A 4,960-nucleotide genomic window follows, 5' to 3' on the forward strand; every position below is an offset into this window, starting at 1 on the left:
CAATGCACATTTAATGGCTGGTAGCACAAGCTAATCTGGGGCAAAACCCAGTCCTGGACTGAGCTCAGGCTTCAGCAGACTGGGAAAACCAGCAAAAATGTCCCATGTTGGTGTGAGAGCCATGCCTGGAGATGGGGCAGACCCCAGGGGCATCCCCATCCTTTTGCCCACTGCTGCCATACCTGTTCAGGCAGTTTTACTCTGTCTGTTTTTCTCCATTCCCCTATGTCCTCCTCAATCAGCCAACCACGAGCACTTCAGCCTCAGTCTGCTCAGCCCAGAAGATAGATATTTTGGGCATCTGCAATCTGGACGAAGCTCCAGTCCTGCCAGGAATTCTGCACAGGCTTGAATGGAAAAAAAAATAAAAATATCCCATGGAGTTGGGTAAAGGCTGCCAGACTGCCCCGGGCCCTGTCCTGCAGGCAGGGAGCAGCCCCAGCCCCTCTGCAGCCACCAGCCAAGACAGAGCCTGCAGGAAAGATCATAAATTAAATGCAAATGTTTATTCCATTGGCACTGTCCGGGTCATGTGCCTCGTGGAGCTGGAGAGTGCAGGAATATTTTCTTGTAGCTGTTGAATAAACTGCTGGAAATGCTCGCTGTGTAGGGATCCTGGAGGAGGAAGAGGCTGAGACCTGCTTGGATGGATGATGGATGGATGGATGGATGGATGGATAGATGGATGGATGGATGGGTGGATGGATGGATGGATGGATGGATGGATGGATGGATGGATGGATGGATGGATGGATGATGGATGGATGATGGATGGATGGATGATGGATGGATGATGGATGGATGGATGGATGGACAAACACAAGATTTGGGCCCAAGTTCAGAGGCTGGGCCAAGAGCTTTGTGCACAGGCAATGGTTTTGGGTGCAAGTGAGACACTGGAGATTGTGGGCATGTGAGAACCATGGATTTCCCCTCCCCCCTTTGCACACACACAGAATTAATTCTTCCCATCCTCATCAGACACAGTGATCTCTGGATGTGCAGCTGAGCTCCAGCACAGCCCCAGCTCTGGTGGCTGTCTGCAGCATGTCCTGCAGGCTGCAGGTCACTGCAGAGATGCTTTAAAAACCCCCACCCCAACCCATCGAGCACAGCCCGCTGCCCCACAGCTCCCAGCACGGTGCTTACAACAGGCTTACTCATTGCTCCAGTGAGTAAGACTGAAAGGGGAGCTCCACAGGGGCAGGACCGGGGGCTGATAAGGAGCAGCTCCCTAATCTCCAGCCACAGCAGCGAAAGGCTGAGGGTGATAACTCCCAGAGCCCCTGGGTCCCAGCGGTGCAGGGTGCTGCTGTGGGTTTGGGTGTTTGCAGGGCTGCACCTCCTCTCCTCGCAGGGTTTGTCTGCAGTGGCCCAGCCCAGCCCAGCACCCCTCAGGGTAGGCAGCAGGAGCTGGTGGTGGTGGCAGCCCCCAGGGCTCTCAGCCTGGACCTCTCACCTCCTCTGCTCTTCATGCCTTGAGCTCCTGGGGCACAGCCGTGGGGAAATGGGGCTACAGGAGGCAGCATCATTCACCTGACCAATCAAACCTGTTTAGGAAGATCCAAAGTTGGGAAGGACCCAGCTTCATGCTCCATCCTCATGCTCTGGGTGACACCTGGGAACCAGGAGCGCAGCAAAGCTGGCACTCCCCTGATTCAGACCTGGGCTGGGATTTAGGCTCAGATCCCTGGTTTCTGCTGGCTGGGTCAGACCCTGTCCATGCCCATGGCCTGTGGCACACAGCACTGCTGCTCTGCTGGCTCCATGTCACCTGCCCCCGCTCCAGGGATCAGCTCCACTGTCCCCTCACCGGCCCCATGTGCCAAATTGCACATGATAAGCTCTGCTCCAAAGCACATTTTTGTCAGAGGCTAGTGAGATAAAGCCTTAAAATAGCTCACCATGACATCCATCAGGGTCTGTGCCACTGCATTTCCCACATGCTGCCGTCCTCCCTGCCCGGCTTCAGCCGGGACCATCCCTGCAGGAAGGCTGAGTTCCTGAAATGCAAAGCAGGACGTGCAGAGCTGCTCCTGCTGCTCTCCAGGCAGCATGGCACTGAGCATGGCATGGCACTGAGTGTGACGTGGCACTGTGGGGCAAGGCTCTGCCTTTTTGGGGTGCCCTGCTGCAGGGCCCCCATCCCATCCTTGGCTCGCTGCAGGGAGCGCCGCGCCCTCTTGGCCTCTCGCAGCCTTTGGCTCTGGCCAAACACCACTTGGCCAAGTCCCCAGCATGGGAACAAAAGCAGAGAGCCCCAGGAGGGGCCAGGGAGCTGGGGGAGGGAGCAGCTCCCTGCACAGCTCCTCTCCAGCACTGGAAACCAGCGGGGCATGGAAGTGAAGCATCCCCTCGCTGCCTTCGTCACCCCTGGTGCTGCCCTGTGTCCTTCAGGGGTGCTCTGCTGGCTCCTAAGCCTGGCTGCCAAGGGGAAGAGTGGGGTGCCAGCATCTCCTCCTGGAAAGGCCACTTCCAGCTCTTTCCTTGCAGGGTGAACCCACTTCTTTAACCCCTCAGGTGCCAGCTGGCCAGCACCGTGCCCTGGCCATGCTTCCTGGGCTCTGCTCTCACAGTGCTGCCAAGAGAGTGGCATTCAAAGCTTTAGCCTTTCTCAGCCTTTAGGCACATGCTCCAGCTCTCCCTCATTTTGTGTTAGCTTTGAGCAGCCAATATCACGTCATATTTAAAGGCGTAGTTTCAATTCATATCTATCTTGATTCTTTTTTTTTTTAATGAAAAACAAGATTAAAAATAGTCATCAGAGAAAACAAGCACTGTAATGCCCACACAGATTTTTCAAACACTTTCAAAAATGCCCATGAGAGCAACTGCTTTTAAGTGTTGAAGAATGACTTCAGTGCAGACATGGCTCTAAGGAAACAAAGCATTTAATACAGAGGGGAAAACATAGCCCAGGTGTTACTGCACCACAAGCCACAGCTCCTTCCACTGCACCTGGCTCACACCTGGCTGGGGGCAGGTGGCCCTGCAGAGACATGTTGGGGTTACTGGGAAAGCCATGCCAGCATCTCCTGCCCATGCCAAGGAAAATCATTCCATTTCCTCTGCCCTGTGCCTGGGAGGGGCTCACGAAGCTCCCCAGCTCAGTGCCACCCCCAGTCCCAGCCAGGCACAGCACAGGCTGCTGTGGCACACCAGGTGATCCTGAGCTCACAGGGATGTCACCTGTGCCAACAGGATCCTGGCATGCTGAGGAGCCACAGAGCCCACCACGGCTTGAACTCCACTCTGCAGGCTGGATGGGCTTTTGGGGGGCTTGTTTGGGTTTGTTAAGGGTTTTCCCCAGCCTCCACGGCCTCGCTGCCCTCCCTCAGAGACGCCAGCAAAGCCCCAGGGACCCACGTGCCTCGGGGAGCAGCGATGCAGCACAGCTCATAGCCTGACGTGTTTGGGACAGGGCTGTGAGGAATCCAGCAGGAATCATTGGAAGTGACCCTGTGTGACACGTTCCCCCTGCAAAGCCCAACCAGTGAGGCACAAAGGCTGCCCCCCCCAAGTCTGCCACAGGGCTGCAGAACCAGTGGGAATCTTTCTGGTGCAGATCAAGAGCTTGCCTGAAGCCCCTTTTAAAAAGCTTTAACCAGCCCTCTGTACCAGAGTGCAGCAGAACTCTGGGCCTTCTCAGAGGCATCAGGATGCTGAGGCCAGGGGAGAGCTCAGCTCAGGGGAAAACCACTCTGGAGAGATGCAGCCTGTCTGGAAAACAGGGTTTTACCACAGCTGCCTGTGGGCAGAGTACAGGCAGCACCACTGCCTGACACAGCACATGGCACAGCCTTGGCTCTCCCCATGGAAATGGCAGCATGGCATCACTGCCCACGTGGGAAAGGCTGAGCTCTGTCCCCTTGTTGCCCCAAATACTGACAGGATTTTCTTAGCAGCACGAAATGCACATCTGCTCATGCAAAGCTGCGGGCGGGCGGCCGGGGAGCTGCAGGAAGGTCGCTGCCATGCACGAGTGCCTGCCTGCATGGGCCAGCCTCCCAGCTCAAACTTTGGGCCTGAAAGGGCTTCCTGCATCCAGAGCAGCCCCCCTTGCTGCTCTCCTTGCCCAGGGAGCCCAGGCTGAGCCGCAGCCCTCAGCAAGCAGGCAGCAAGGCAGCTCCTGTGTGTGCCCCCCCAGCCCTGCAGCTCTGCTCTCCCTGGCAGGCTCACAGAGATAAGGCTGGAGGATGATCACTTCGTGCTGTCATCAAGACAACATAAAGCCTGGCTGCTTCCAATACCCTTTTTTCCCCTTAATTGTTCTATTTCCAGGCGCCTGTGCGCACCACTTGCCAGAAAAGCCAAGTGCTGATCATTGTCAGATGGTTCACACTGAGGTTTCTGGTTTGTTTTGTTTTTTCAAGGATCCAAGATGATAGAGGGATGGAGAGAACTTTGGTCCTCTGCTTAAAATAATTTGAGCTTTTCACTGTCTATGCCAGGCTCAAGCAGAATTTGCATTACAAATGAGCTTCTCCCCACACTTCAGCCCTGGGTTACCCCTGCAGCTCTTGCATGAGGTGGCTTCATCATCTCCATCACCTCCATCATCTCCATCTCCCATCTCAGCCCTGAATCTGGGGAGGGCTGTAAATTTTTTGGCAGTTTTGTCAATCCAGACCCTAAACAGCCTCTGGAACATTTCACCAATAAAAACATTTGCTTGGTGACTGACTAATAATTCCAGGTGTCTTTTATCTTGCTGTAAAAATGCCACAAAGCAGCTGGTTAGTGGAGGTTTCTCTCCAAGCTAAAACCTGTTGATAGCAGGACCAAACTCTGACTTTCCTGTTATCAGCAGAAATGGCCTCTCTGTGCTGGGCATTCTCCAGGCAGTGATGGACAAGCACAAAGCACAGCTCTGAGAGCTTGTTTGGGTGCAGAAAAACCAAGCAAAGCCCTGAAAGTTTCACAGAATTTTTGTTTCACCCCTGAGACAGATTAACACTTT

At 54.7% G+C, this 4,960-nt stretch overlaps 1 long non-coding RNA gene across 1 annotated transcript; it reads right to left on the reverse strand.

The window, feature by feature from the left end:
* Nucleotides 1-487: 487 nt before the first annotated feature.
* LOC116184369 (uncharacterized) lies at nucleotides 488-1,969 on the reverse strand. Its single transcript, XR_004149140.1, has 3 exons — nucleotides 1,905-1,969; nucleotides 1,460-1,550; nucleotides 488-638 (listed from the first exon to the last, which is right to left on the reverse strand). It is a non-coding gene; the product is annotated as an uncharacterized LOC116184369 (long non-coding RNA).
* Nucleotides 1,970-4,960: the final 2,991 nt, after the last annotated feature.

This window comes from Lonchura striata, chromosome 17 (genome assembly GCF_046129695.1).
Source record: "Lonchura striata isolate bLonStr1 chromosome 17, bLonStr1.mat, whole genome shotgun sequence".
NCBI lineage: Eukaryota > Metazoa > Chordata > Aves > Passeriformes > Estrildidae > Lonchura > Lonchura striata.